At 41.5% G+C, this 15,755-nt stretch overlaps 1 long non-coding RNA gene across 1 annotated transcript; it reads right to left on the reverse strand.

Moving 5' to 3' along the window:
* Positions 1-8,755: 8,755 nt before the first annotated feature.
* LOC309373453 lies at positions 8,756-15,468 on the reverse strand. Its single transcript, XR_014170042.1, has 2 exons — positions 15,335-15,468; positions 8,756-9,754 (listed from the first exon to the last, which is right to left on the reverse strand). It is a non-coding gene; the product is annotated as an uncharacterized lncRNA (long non-coding RNA).
* Between the last annotated feature and the right edge of the window lie 287 nt (positions 15,469-15,755).

The following is a 15,755-nucleotide window of genomic DNA, read 5'->3' on the forward strand; positions in this document are numbered from 1 at the left end:
GGAGAACCCACTTGAAAAACCTCAGAAGAGTAAGGGAAGACCTACTGTTGGTTTTCCTGCTTCTATCCTACCAGTTCTATTGGGCATCAGCTTACTCCTGAAGTTGGCCACCCCTATCCTCAGCTGGACAGTGCACCCGGCCGGGCTGGGCACAGCGGGCTCCCTCGGGGGCACGCTCAGCAGGAATATATGCTACACCACTGGGTGTGCTGATGTCAGGAACACATATCCCCGACAGCGTGCACAGCCCCGGCACAAACAAATATCGGTGCCTCATCCCTTCATGGGGAATGTTGTGGGAACTGGAGCACCCACAGCCCCACACACTCGGCACCTATGATGGGGTGTGTAGGAAAAGGGTGTTCAGCTCACCTCCTGTCAGTAGCTCTTCTCTTGACTCATTAATTCCAACTTCTTTTACCCCTTCTAGTGTCCCAGAGCTGTGTTTTCATCACAAACCTGAATCTGAAGCCCCGTTGGAGTAAACACACACTTGGTGTCAGGAACCTTCATGGGAAAAGTCTTCAGATCTGGCAATGAAAGAATTCTTGTCTCATTGCCCCTGCAAAGCACTCCCTTTTGTGGGCACATAACAACAGAGAAAGAGCCCCTAAGGCTTTATTACACATGTGGGCAGAATGAGAGGAAAATGAAACAAAAGGTAGACAAGCTTCTGTGCTTCTAGTAATCAACTCTTCATTAAGTTCAAAGTGTTTTGGAGAAGTCTTCTTGAATGTTATAAACCACTCAGTTTCATGACTCCAACAAAATCTGGATCTGAAAGGCCCAAATATTAGCATTCTTGAAGTGTCCTCACAGTTAATTCCATTCTCAGGGTGATCCTCTGAGAATACTCACCTTATGTTCAAAGCCAAGAAAAATGACACTATTGTCTTCTCAAAGATGTCACCATCCTGATGTAACAGAATTAAGGATATTCTTTCAATCAGGTGCTGATGGACCCAGGATTGCAAGGCTACATGGAACTGAGATGGTTTTCAATAGTTTTTGAAAATTAAAATTGAGAATTAGTGATTTAAACAGCTTCCATCTCATATCCCTTTTAAGCAAAGGACAAAAATAATAACCATTTAAAAATCAGTTTACTTAAGTGTTGGATGTTTACTACAGCATCAGGTAACTACTCTCACTATTATTAATACACTTATTAGCTATTCCTTTTTTCCTTCAAAAGTGATGTCTGTTGTATGCAAGTTTTCAATGGAACACATAGAGCTGCTAATCCACATCTTGAAAAGGAAGTGTCAGAGTTTTGTGGGCCTGCAGCGATCTTGCATTGTTACTTCACTCATTAGTTACACTGCAGGATTGACTTCAAACAGACTCCTGTTACTGCACTAAAGGAAGGAGAAGCAATAGTGAATATTGAAAGTGACTTTTTGATGTCATAGTAACCCCCAACAATATCATATCAAATTATGAAGAATAAGGAATTTGAAAATGCATTCCTTGTTTGCGGAACTTTTGCTACTTTCCCATCTTTGGTTCATTCTGCTGCATTCGTGTGTGTGTGTGTGTGTGTGTGTGTGTGTTTAAGACATCTGAAGGAAATTATTGTTATTTATTTATCTCATTTATGAACCACTTCCTATGAAGCTTCTCAAAGCAATGTCAGTCACAATACAATAAAAACATATGCAAACAATTGCATATATAAAATGGTTAAAAACAACTGCATATATAAAAACAATTCTAATTCCAATACAGATACCAACTGTATTCGGACATACACACGCGCACACACACACATCGAAAGCAAATTACTCACCATTTTGTGGTCCAAGGGCCGCCTACACATGAACACATACTACAGTCGTACCTTGGTTCTCAAATGCCTTGTGACTCATATGTTTTGACTTCCAAATGCAGCAAACCTGGAAGTGAGTGTTCCGGTTTGCAAACAATATTTGGAAGTCGAACGTCCAACAGGGCTTCCGCAGCTTCCAATTGAGTGCAGGAAGCTCCTGCAGCCAATCAGAAGCTGTGCCTTGGTTTTCGAACGTTTTCAAAAGTCAAACAGACTTACGGAACGGATTCCATTTGAGAACCAAGGTACGACTGTACTTTACAGGTAAAACCACTTGGAGCATGGGGCTTTTAGTGTGGAGGGTGAAACTGGGGCCAAACCTACCCCTGGGAGAAAATTCGTGCCACTTTCAGCATTCAGCCTCTGCAGCAGTCCCCGGATGCTGTGAAAAAATAATTTTGTAACCTTGTCCTCACCTGCTTCAATGCATTTTTCTCCCCTTGAAAAGAGCAGAAAACAAAGTTTGTAGCTGAAGTACTCCCCCAAGATCATTGTCAATAAAACATTCTGTCAGACATCCTCAGTAAAGTGACTTAATGGATTTTTTTCAGTATATATGGAAGCAATATTGTTAAACCCAGGTTCTTCCTTTCTGCACTAAGTGCATCAAATGATATTGCAAGTGGATTTAAAACATTTCTACCATGCTGTCTTGCAAGGGTTTTCATTCCGTCTTTACGTTTCCCTGCTAACTAGAGGTTTCTGACAATGGCAACATTCAGTGTTCCCCAATAAGACATGGAAATTGGATACTCATAGGGCTGTATTTCTTATCCAGTCACTGTGGTTACAGAATTTCCTGATAATTTATGTGATTTACTGAAATACACACAGATAAGCAAATGTGAGTCTAAGCAGGAACAAATATATAGTGAGGAAACCTATCCAAGACAGAGGTTAACCTTGGAGTTTCATGAGGGAACTGTTAACCACATTGATTGTTTAAAACACAGAAGCAAAAACCATATCAAATCAGAATTAATTCATTTTTAAAGCCAATCTGTGTGAAGGCTAAAAGAAGTGATGCATCTCTGAAGAGCTTTTCCTTTCATTAACAGAAGTGGATAGGATGCACAAGCATCATCATATTCTTTCTGAATGTACTCAGGTAAATATAAAAACATTCTAAGACGCTTTTTTTAGAATATGTCTGATCTAACTACAATTACATGCACCTGTTATGTCTTAATAACTGTCCAAAATTAACTATGAAACTGACCAATTTGTATGAGATAAAACAAAACACGCTGGGAAAATGTCTCCCAGAAAATAAAATATTGCAGCAAAAAGTAACAAAAGAGAAATTTTAGAGTGTATCAGAAGGCTTTACTAAGGGAGAGCTCTTTTATACTACAGTTAAGATATATGATATGGTGGCACAATATGTCAGTAAACACAGCATGTTCTGCACTCATGAGAGCTGATTCTGCAGGTGAAAAACAAAACTAGATCCCGGCTTTTGTTTTTCATGCTCAAAAACCCATTGTGGTCATTATTAACAAATAAAAAGATCTTTTGTTATTGCAGTGGAATGTGAATCTGAAAACCCAGACTAGCTATCTGCATTTTAATGCCAGTATAAAGGTAAATTCACAAAGTACCATGTGTGGTACCAGTTCCATTCAGCAACATTTTGCACATGAGTATATCTGGGCTCAGAGACGGGAACTAGAGACCCACATTGGAGCATCATCTTGCCATTGCCACATTAGTTGAAAACAATTTCCACTGATTTAAATAGAACTTCCTTCCCAGTAATGTTAGAACTAGAGTACCAGGGTGTAATTCATACAGCAATCAGAATCCCTGGATTTAAGTCGTTTTGGTCCCAGTGATCACACTGTGACTAGCTCACTTTAACTGCAAGGATGAGGCATAATTGGGTTGTAGTTGCTGTCACTGAATTGTCAGACAACTTGTCAAGAACAAGCCAAAAATCTGACAGACAGCGAGATCCCACTGGCCATCTAAGCGCATCGATCCTGCTACCCAGGCCAATTTAAAATGACAGTCATACAGTGTCACAGGTATGGCAAAACACTTCTACATTATTTGTGACTCTGCTTTACCCACAAGAGTTTGCTTCAGATACATTGAATTATACATAACTCACATTGATGGAAAAGGCCAAATATTTAGTTTACCTTTCTCTTAGGGCATCAGTTGGCAGATTTGTGGTAGTCCTGTGTTCCACAGATTTTAAAGCTAGCCAAAATCATTAGCTATAGAATTGGATGTAGATATAAAAAATTAAGATAAACATTTCAAGATTTCTAAACACAGATATACACACGCATATAGGAGGGTGTGACACACTTCCAGCATACATGAATGTGCACACATTGGGCTGTATCAAACATTGCTGCTATATGAGTGGAACAGGCTTCTTCTCATGCAACAGGCCTTTCCCTTATTCATCTCTCCCCTGCAACCCTTCTACTCAACCTTTAACATCTACTCCAGACGGTTCACAGGACCCTCTGGATCTTATTTTGGGGGCACATGTAGGAGCATGATTTCAGATGCAAAGTGGAAGGGCAGCAGGACTGGAGCCCAAATCTCCCGCTTGACAATGCAACTACCCAATGACAGAACCACAGATGCACACAGAACTCAGAGTTATAATCATAGCCCTTGACATGCCCCTGTATAGAGTGCAGCCATATACACCAGAACCAAAACATACCAATTCTTGGAACCCCATAGCTCTGGTATACAAAAAGGTCAAGGTTCAATATCTGTGGCCATGGTCCCACAGAGAAAAGAAATGCTAAGGGTCACAGCTGCGCCCACATCTGAGGCAGGACTGTGATATAGGCAATCTGCAGAAATGGTGCAAAGAACAGCAGTCTCAGGTAACTGCTGGCTTCGGGATGCTTTTCATTCCATCCAGCCACCTTTATCCTAACAAGTCTTTTGATCATTTGGCCGATTGCTGATAGTGTGCTGTTGTCATTGCAAAAAGGAGGAATTAGTTATGGATGTAATTCCTAAGATTCAGTTCTCTGCTCTCCCTTCCTCCCACTCACACAAACACACACTGCAACACACATACACACACACATTTTGCCCCATGTGCAATTATCATTGTGTGGCACATATTTTCCTGTCTTCTGTGGTCTTCCAAAACAGGGGGCTTAGCAGTGATTCTATGCTGCCCAACAGGCATAACTTATGGATGGGATCGGTCTCATTCGTTTTTATTCAAAGCCGGAAAAGCAATAGGAGAAGGAAGAGAAAAGAGGATGGGAGGGCAGGGGAAACCATCATTGTAGCAGAAGACGAACTAATGATTTCAGATCCCCGTGTGCAAGAAATAGGATAAAGACTCCTCTTCACAACACTACCGCAAACCTTAAATAATGGAGAAATTATCTAATCAAAGTGGATAAAGAGCTTTTTTTAAAGGCAATGAACAGACTGCATATAATGAAAGAAATAACAAGGAGGGTTGTATGAATGCAATAATAGTAGTATTTTAAAAAATTTAAAAAAAATCAACACTCGCTAGAGAAGATTTCCTAATGGACCTATCTGAGAGAATAATAGATAGAAACTCTGAGTTTTCCACAGCTCCTTCCTGTGTCTCCTGAGAGCCTAGAATATAAACTCAAAGAAAAAGTTTTTGCAAACCACACACGTTAGGCCCATAATTGCAGACTCCTTCCTCTTGGGTACTCATGAGAAAGAGCCTCAACTCTTGGGGGGGGGAGGGGGAGGTTACCTCTCTTTCCATTTGCTCAATCACCAGCATTTAATTTGCAGAAAGTTAAAAAGGTTATTCTTGCTCAACAAATTCTGTTGATCATATAACAATATCTCAGGTGGCTGAAAATGCTTTTGAATGCAATTACCTAAAGTTTTCATTTGTTTTAGACACTTGAACAGAAAAAGTTTGATTTTCATAGAACCTAGTTTAGGCAGCAGATGCTGAGAGGAGGGAATGGCAGTGAGATACTGGAGGACAGAGCTGTGTGTGCCTACTCTGTCCTCCCTAAGCAGAAAATGCTGACCCAATGCCAACGTCAAAGTAAGATTCAGCTGTCTGATGGATTTTGCATGTGAAATGAGAAGGGGGAGAAACATATTGTCCTTGCCTCAGGATGCAGAATGTCCTGGGCTGGAACTACCAAACCGCATAATCTCCAGCAAGAACAGAGCCTGTGTGAATCATTTGCCATCAAGAAACAGCCCTGATAATCCCTTTCTCCCACTGTGCTGGGAACAGTAGCAGACAGCATGGTCTGACCTCCAGTCAGTCATATCACTGCTTCTTAGCAGAAAGTAGATAGTGGGAGGTGAAAAGGTGGCAAGGTTGGCATGGCGCAAATGCACTCACAGTGCCAATCTGATGCTCCCACTGATATCTGAAGAATATCAGTGTATCTGAAGAAGTGTGCATGCACACGAAAGCTCATACCAAGAACTAACTTAGTTGGTCTTTAAGGTGCTACTGGAAAGAAATTTTTTTGTTTTGACTATGGCAGACCAACACGGCTATTTATCTGTAACTCCCACTGATATGTTTGTACCATGCTGACCTTGCTCCTCCCTATCTAACTTCCAGTAACCAATCAGAGATCAGGTGAGTGGTGATGTCACACCACAACCTCAGCTACTAGTTGGTTATTATCTGCTACTTTATAACCCTCCTGTCTTCCTAAAGATAAAATGTCTCACTTGAGAAATTCATAGGTGGGCTGTGGGAATTGTGGCTCCTGTGTTTGAGCAGGGGGGCTCCTATTTAATTGCTTCCCTTTGGAATAGTCATCTCATCCTTATTTTCAACCCGCAAAAAATAAACATTACATTTTAAACGTGTCAAAGGTCATATCAAATAACCTTTCAATTGGAGAAATAGAATGCAGATACTAACCTAACCCACATATTTCCCCACACTGCCACCTGCACAATCTAGTATCAGAGAATCTAGTATCATGTTTTACAATTCCCATATTTTTCAGTGACCTGATTTACAATAAAAACAAAATAAAAAAATTCCTTCCAGTAGCACCTTAAAGACCAACTAAGTTAGTTCTAGGTATGAGCTTTCGTGTGCATGCACACTTCTTCTGAAGAAGTGTGCATGCACACGAAAGCTCATACCTAGAACTAACTTAGTTGGTCTTTAAGGTGCTACTGGAAGGATTTTTTTTATTTTGTTTTGACTATGGCAGACCAACACGGCTACCTATCTGTAACTGATTTACAATGACAATGCAATGACATTGTTAGAGCAAATTAACCAGGCTGATCAAGAAAACCATCTGATTTGACTGGGTCTGCATGGCATTTTTGGTGAGGGGAAATGGAGAAAAGAAGAAGGAAAAGTTCAGTACTATTTGATATTGAGCATTATCAGCATATTACTGCATTGTAGGCCTTTTATGCTATATAATAAACGGAGCTGTCGATAAGTTAGCAAACCTCATTATCATAATGCTAAGCAATTACACTGCACTGTTCATTTTCAAAGCACTCTACAAAATTAATTTGTTTAATCAAACACATTTTAAAATTGTGAGGCACCAATTTTCCTCATCTTTATGATGCTTCTGGTCCTGTGGCCATATTAACTGAACACTTAATATTCATTTTCTAGCTAACATTTAGGTTCAAGCTAATCTTAATGATTGACTAGAAACGTTTAGTATGCAATAATGTTGCTCCAACTTACTAGCAGACTGGAATCATTTCACTTTGATAAAGTACCGGCCAATGTGCAAGCAGAGGCTCCAGGGCACATACAGAGTTCTTGAAGCAGCAGTGAAATGGCTTGTTCATAGCATGTTTACTAAATCTGTGGGTGAACAGCTTTTTCTTTTCATTTCATTACAGTGATTTCTGTTAGTTTTATTAGGTTGTGTCTGAAACATTGCTTGTAATTCACTAGGGATCCTTTTTTTTAATGAAGCAGAAAGGTAGGATACAAATCTTTGATTATGGATATATTCTTCTCAATGTTAAGGAATTTATTGCATGCACAATCCCTTGGGATGGTGCATAAGAAGCTGCCTTTTACTGAGTCAGACCCTTGCTCTATCTAACTTAGTACTGTCCGCACTGACTGGCAGCATCTCTCCAGGTTTTCAGACAGGAAGTCTCTCCCCGCCCTGGGACCCTTGGCATGCAAGGCAGATGCTCTACCACTGAGCTGTGATCCTTTGACCAAAATGGTCATAGAGATGTCTGGTGCTGAAGAGAATGCTGTAATCGTTGCTCAAAAAGGGACACCATTAAGCAGTGTTTAGGGAGCAGGCAGCTCTATCATATCTTTGGATATATTCATGTTTATTTAGTTGAATGAGTAAAGGTAAAGGTAAAGGGACCCCTGACCATTAGGTCCAGTCACAGACGACTCTGGGGTTGCGGCGCTCATCTCGTTTTATTGGCCGAGGGAGCTGGTGTACAGCTTCTGGGTCATGTGGCCAGCATGACTAAGCTGCTTCTGACGAACCAGAGCAGCGCACGGAAACACCGTTTGCCTTCCCACCGGAGCAGTACCTATTTACCTACTTGCACTTTGACGTGCTTTCGAACTGCTATGTTGGCAGGAGCAGGGACCAAGCAACGGGAGCTCACCCCGTCGCAGGGATTCGAACCACCGATCTTCTGATCGGCAAGCCCTAGGCTCTGTGGTTTAACCCACAGCGCCACCCACGTCCCTTTAGTTGAATGAATAGGGGCCCCCAAAGGGCTGTCCACAGACCACAAATCTTCCACTGGGACCAAGGAACACATTATCGTACAGGACTCTGAATTAGATGGTACTAGGGGGTTGGATTGACTCTAGATGGTGGCTACCTCAAAGGAATTCATTATGTAAGTTGACACCTGCCTCTTTGTTCATCAGCTGCAGAATAGATATCTATCAGTGCAAACTTTTGGTTGGTTGGTTGGTTGAGAGAGACAGACAGAGAGACCAAGTGATTTCCAGGCCTCATTTAATGTAGACAGGGATGTTTTTAATCATTACGTGTACATCTGAGTCTAGCTACCTTTCACTGCGACATAAAATGTTGTCCACAACAAAAACTATTCAGTCAGAATTCCCGAAGTGTGACAGTTCATTATTTTAAGAAGCAATAAGAAATGCATTCTTCTCCTGTCAATCCAGCAGGCATAGTTGGTTGCATCTTATGCCAACTTAACTCAGGTTCCTCAGGTAACTGTTGACTGTGGCCACCTGGAATTAGATTACAGTGCATTTCTCTTTACATCTGAATTCCTGTTTAGAGTTTGATAGCTCGACCTTCCTGGTCAAAAACTAATTTTGAAGCAGATCCACTTTGAGAATCAAGTGAGGGGCAGAACCTCATTCTGTATCGATTGCACAATGGTCAGCTGCTATTGTCATATATACTGCTCATCAATGCCTCTTTTGTCTCTGGGATTGGCAACTAAGGAAGGGTGAGTGGGATGACTGCACCCATCAGGATTTGGCTCAAGCAACATCAGCTCTCAAAGCTTGTTTTATTTACACAGACCATATTATTCATAATGTTTCAATGCTTCTGTTTTGAGTGTACATTTGCACCATGTTAGGATGGCACAATTCTAGTCACAATTCAATTTACCAGTTTACGGCAGAAGTGTATTTGATTTCCCACCACCTTTGCTATTTCCACTATTTCTTCTTAGCAGCATACAATTTTATTAACTACTTGATTTTCAGAAGCAAGGTCTCGTGGATTTAAAATGAGAATTGCCCCCTCTAAATCAACTTGCTATCTCGCTTAACTCTGGATTACATTTTCTCCTATAGATTATTTATTCTTGTTGGTTGTTCATTCATCTCTCGTTTCATGGAACATGGATTGTCCTATCTTGCCAGCAATTGTTCATTTGTGTCTGACAGCTTTGCTTTGACTTTGGTTCTTCTTAAGATCCCTGGGGCAACTTGACCTAGAAATAGCCAAACGGCAGCTGAAATGAAAAGAGGTCAAGATTAGTAGTTTCCAGAGCGATTGCAGAATAACATTAAGCATAATGGGTTTTAATTTATAGAGATCTGACTAATAAGTGACATGCAAATGTTCCCTTGAAGCTACTAGGCCTTTTATTAGTCCATTTTGATGCAGCCTACAAACATTACTTTATCGAGTTCAATGCCATGATTTCATCATCCACTGATGCCAGCGGTGGGAAACCTGTTGCCCTCTTGTCACTGCTGCACTGCAGTGCCCATTATCCCCATTAACTCCCATCAACTATCCATTATCACTTGTGCTACATAAGAACTAGAAATGACTGCGTCTTCCAAAGATTGGCTTAAGATTTTTCCATCACCATCCAATCCCTCATGGGTAGAAATCATGGAAACATGCCTGGAACCAACCTGAAAATCTTGGAAGGCTTGTGCACTGCTCTGTCTCTGTTGCCTTCACACACACACCCAACCTCTTAACCCTAACTATCTCTTCCCTTCTTTTGGTGCGGTTGCAGCAGGAGGAGGAACAACAGAGGCTGTGAACACACCATGCCTTTAAAACATATTAAAAGCATATCCCTTTCTCCTCAAAAGAGTCCTGGGAACTCTAGTTTACCCTTCACAAAGCTACAGTTCTGAGAATTCTTAACAAACTGCAGTTCCCTGGATTACTTGGAGAGGGAATGTGCTCTGAACATGTTTTACAGGTGTGGCACTTACACAACCAGAAAGGGCAGAGGGGTGCTTCCCCCACCTCTTCCCTCCCATCACACAGTCCAAGTGACAGAATAGAAAGAGCCCCTGCAAGGGTTTCACCTTCCATAGTGCTGTGGGCTATGTACTGCTATTAGTGTGTCTAACAGAGTGGTGGGATGTGGAGTGGGAGTGGATTCTTATGAACTCCAACTCCAAAGCAGACTTACCTGATCTGCACCAGCCAGATCAGAACAAGAGTCCACTTTGGAAACTGCAGTCCATCAGATTCCATTATACATTATAACTACTCCTCCGGTAGTACACATACTGACTTTAACAAAAGGAGGAAATGTAAAGAAAAATGGCATGTGTTGACTTAAAACCACTTTTACCAATTATTTCCAGTACCAAACAAGAAGTTAAATTTGTTTGTATGTTGCAGAGGCAGTAAGCGAGGAAGGATTGCAGCTGAATAAAGCATTTGTTTGGAAGGCAGTATTCAGCTTTTGTTCATCAGAAATTCAAATAGAAGAATAAATTATTCATATTATGACTAGAATACATATCTGCTCACACAGAGAACAACAATGTCAATAATTATGTTTTATTACTCCATCTGTCTTATAGCTGTACGATTCCCTTCCATACTCTCTTCTACCTCTTGGGCGGGGGGACGACAAAGAATGAAAAATCTGATATATGCAGGACAGTTTGCACACCTATATATTTGCATGTAAGTGTGCAGTGGTGAGCAAATCTGTCAACTTTGCTTTCTCTAACTTTTTCATTTTTCTGCCCTTAAGTTCAGTTATCCAGATTTCACATCAGTTTGCATTATTATTTTTTATGTCCTCATCATCAGAATTTTAAGCAAGCTTGTCCTCATGTACACAGTGCAGTTTTGCCTAATATACATATTTTTGCAAAGCCACTTCCTCTAATACAATTTTTAGTAATGTTCTCACTTTTAAGCACACTTTACCTTATTATTTGCATTTTTGTACACATTACTTGGTTGGAGAATTGTGTTGCAAAATTCAAAGAAATGCAAATTTCAAAATGTGGCTGTGTTCAGAAATGGCAAATTAGGTATGTGCCCTTAAATGTGCATACAAATTTAATTTCTACGTCATCCATGTGTAGGAGTGAGCATTTCTCAGTCAGAAGACTCTTTTACTTGTATAACCTGCATGTGCAAGACAGAGGAATGAGCCCTGGGATAGCTCCTGCAGCAGTTTGTACTCTACATTATTCAGACCCCTTTCTCACTGACCTCACACAGAGCTCATAAAACTTCCAGGCTGCTACCACAGATGCAGTAATCTGATTTGTTTCTCTTTAGAATACATGTGTTTAAATTTCCAGAGTTAAAAGTATGCTTCACTCCTTTCAGCTAATTAGACCCCATATTAGGCCAGGCACTCAAACTTTGAGATGCAAAGTACCCTTTTAAGCATTGCATCCCATCAAATAGCTGTAATATATTGAAAATGGACTACCGGTAGTAAGTAATATGTTAACGCCAACATTTTTTAAAAAAAAAGTTTAGGCAATATATTGTAATGATTTTTTCTCTTTTTTAAAGAATAAATTTTAAAGCATCCCTGTTCTTTTGATTTAGTACCAGTTTGAGGATTCCATTGCTTTTTCTTCAGCCAAAGTATAATCACATTTGAATTATAGCCTTCTAGGGGACCTATGGTTGTGGAAATGTGAAGGTACTGCTTTACTGTGTCTCCACTAATGGTGGCCTTGTGTGGTGATTTAACACAGTCTAATAAATCTTTCTCAGACTACAATGACCCAAGGCTAATTTTGACAGCAATATTAAGTCAGATAATTTTATCAGAGCCTTGAGAAGTTCTGTTAGTTTACTTTTTCTAATGTCTTGTATTATGTTAGTTCCTCGTGTGTGGGAGCTGTGCCCTCTAGAGATGTTGTTGGACAACAACTCCCATCATCCTTGACGTCCCCTCATCTCTAACCATTGGCCATGCTGGTTGTAGCTGATGAGTCCAACAATATTTGGAGGGTCACAAGGACCTGGTCTCTGTTTAGCATTTCTGGAACAAAAGGAGAGAATTTATGAGTTGTGGAACTCTCTCCCCAGGGAGTTGCATCTATCTCCCATGTGGATGACATTTAGACAGAAACTGAAGACAAATCTGTTCATCCAGGCTTTTGAGGCATGAATGTCAACTGAAATTTCAGTAACTACCAGTGTGTGTGTGTGTGTGTGTGTGTATTTAGACTCCCATGGGAAAGGCAGTATGGAAACTAATAATAATAATAATAATAGTCATGATACTGATGATGTTGGTGGTGATGGTGATGGCAGGGGCCAGTAAGTAGGCATTCCTACCAAATAGTGCAGAGTAGAATGGAAAATGAAACAAATAAAACCCGGAATTTTAGCTGTAAAAATAAAAACGGAGTGAAATAATCAGCTCTGAATGAAATTTCACTTTGTGTTTAATCCATAACTCACTTGTTTGAATTAGGTACCTGGAAGAACCTGTACGGGTCATTAAAAGGTTACAGGGAAGATGGAAGGAAGAGAGCAGTCAAATTGACAGATTGAAAATATACTGGTTGTCCAAACTGTATTAAAAGACACATTTTAGCAGTGATTCCATGAAAGCCTCCAGCAGTCTTAATCTACATCATCCCACACAGAAGCCTTCAATCACAGTGATAATGGCAAGCAAAGGCAATGTGTCTGTAAAAGCAAGCGAACATACATGTTGCCTGGACTTTGGTAGTTTTTTTCGTCTGTGAGTTTCCTTTGCTGTTTGTTGTGTGCAAAAGCAAATCAGTTTCTTTCTTCCTGCTTACGATAACTAGTACCAAAGTCTGATCAGCTGCTCAGTTCCTCGTGACACCATACTGATGTTTAAGACTGACAGCCATCTGCTCACCTGGTCACGCCTGCTGTGCCATTTTGTAGTTCTATTTAGTTTTAAATAGCAGTGAGGCTGCGGCAGAGCAGCTTTGAAACTTACCCTTGGGGAAAAGTTGACAGGAGCTGAACAGCTTCTGGTTCACAATGAATCACCCCAAAGAGTCAAGGGCAAGGAAGAATGAGTCGATGAAAATGCAGGGAGACCTGACAGAAACATAGAACCATAGAATTGTAGAAGCTGGAAGGGATCATGAACACCATCTATTCCAATCCCCCACAATGCAGGACTCTTTTGCCCAGTGTGGAACTTGAACCCATGGCCCTGAGATTAAGAGTCTCATGTTCTCCCAACTGAGGTATCCAACTCTTGACAGAAGAAAATACATGGATCAGATGCCTCTCAAGAGAGATGTTGTGTATAGGTGTTTATCTTCTAATGACAGAAGTATCTGAGCCAAGATAGGTGAGATTCAGTGCCTGGTTTTGAAGGAAAGCATGGAAAGAACCAGTGTGTCAGTGGCTTTCTTGGCCTGTTCAGTGCTGCTTCTCTTGGGTGCTGCTTGAGGCAGCTGCCTCACCCCGTGTGACTGGTTATCTCCAGATACAAACTCTATAGAAAAGGTAGGGAAGGGCATGTTGGCAATGATAGCACTCTCAAAATCCCAAAAGGGGCAGGCCCTCCACAGAATTGTGGTAGGTGGCGATGCCAGAACCTCGAAGTAATTTAGTATTGAGGACACGCTATCAGTGAACAACTCATAAACAGTGGGGGTGAGTAAATGGGTATTTATTATCAGATTTGATCTTAAGGATATAAGAAGAGGCATAACTTCGCTGCAGCAAAGAGGGATTTGGCAAAATGCTGGAAGAACAAAGAAGTTAAAGCTCAATGCACTGATGATGCTTTGATAAAAATCGCTGACAAAGTATTATCTATACCAGACTAAACACAAATTACTTTGGGGACCTGATTTCAAAATGGCTATTTGAATATAAAGCAGAACAAAAATGATCAGACTTCAAAGGAAGCTGAGAAAACAGAGCTAATCCATTTGACCAGCAGAAGAGGCTTTTAATTCAATTTGCACCCTTTAGCTTCAGCTAGTCTCCAGTCACACACTTCCACCCCTCTCCTGGTTCTCCCGAAGTGACTGTGCCACTAAAAATGGATGACGAACCTACTTCCACCACTGGCTCAATACAGTGACATAAAAGTATAGTGAAAACGCTTCATCTTGCAATAGTACTGCTGACTTGAAGCTGAGTGAACTGTGATATTTCATCTATCAAACTCTTCATCTTCTCCTGATTTTGAGGTTCACCAACATGGTATGGAAGCATGCAATCATACGAATATGGGAGCCTGCCTTATACTGGGTCAGACCATCTAGATCAGTAGCACTGTTCAAAACTGGGAAAGAAAAGCAAGGAGCTACATAGAGCCTGGAACCTGGGTTGTGGGGTGCTGAAATACAATTTCTAGTTGCATTTGTGCCACGGTGCCTGGCACCCAGCTCATGCAGCACCAAAAGAGGCATGTCTAGGGCTGCTCCTGGCAGCGGCGGGAGACAGAGGGATGCTCGAGGCTGCAAATGCAGAGCTGCTTATTCTACTGCTCCAACTTCTTAAACAGCTTCCCCGCCAGGCCATGTAGAGGGAAGGGGAGGAGGCGGCGGCAGGATCACGCCTGCTGCTGCCTCGTGGAGTGAGAGTATTGTTTGGGTTCACAAGGTAGTTTGGAGCTACAAGCAGCTCCGCATTTGCAGCGCCGATGGGGCTCTGGGAGTCTGAGCAACAGCTCCAAACGGCACCTTGGCAGCATCCACAGTGGCTTGGGGTCAGGGGGGGGGGTTGCAGCCTCACAGCTCATCCACCCCCCACCCCACCCTCTCCTTACAGACCAGGCAGGCAGAAAGCAGCCTGATCTGCAAAGCCAGCTGAGACACGGCTGTCTATGAGGTCCTGCTTCAGCGATCGCCTTCACGTAGGGTTGGCGGGGAGGAATTTCTCCTGCTATGCCCCCAGCGCCAGCCGTGGCAATTTGAACGAAAATCTTCAGAGCAGGGTACTGCGACAAGAGTTCAGAAAAATGCTCACGATAATAACATTCTCTATCTCAGAATGTGCCCATTACTATTGAAGTTTCGAACATTGCTCAATAGTAACTTTAGCAACTGTCAGAAGTGACTCTCCAGGATTCTCAGGCAAGGTTCTTTCCCATTCTGAATTATCACACTTTTCTGACCTCCTGACCTTCATGTACAGACCAACCATAGAGGTGCCAACCTTCCTGCTGAAGGTTACATGCAAATCAGGACACAGAGGCCATTCCAAACACAAATCCTGGTCCTCAGATAGACTGGAGGGTCTCCTTACGATGTTGTCAGGTGAAAAGTTTA

The sequence above is a fragment of the Podarcis melisellensis genome (assembly GCF_964234715.1).
Source record: "Podarcis melisellensis genome assembly, chromosome: 7".
In the NCBI taxonomy this organism is placed as follows: Eukaryota; Metazoa; Chordata; class Lepidosauria; order Squamata; family Lacertidae; genus Podarcis; species Podarcis melisellensis.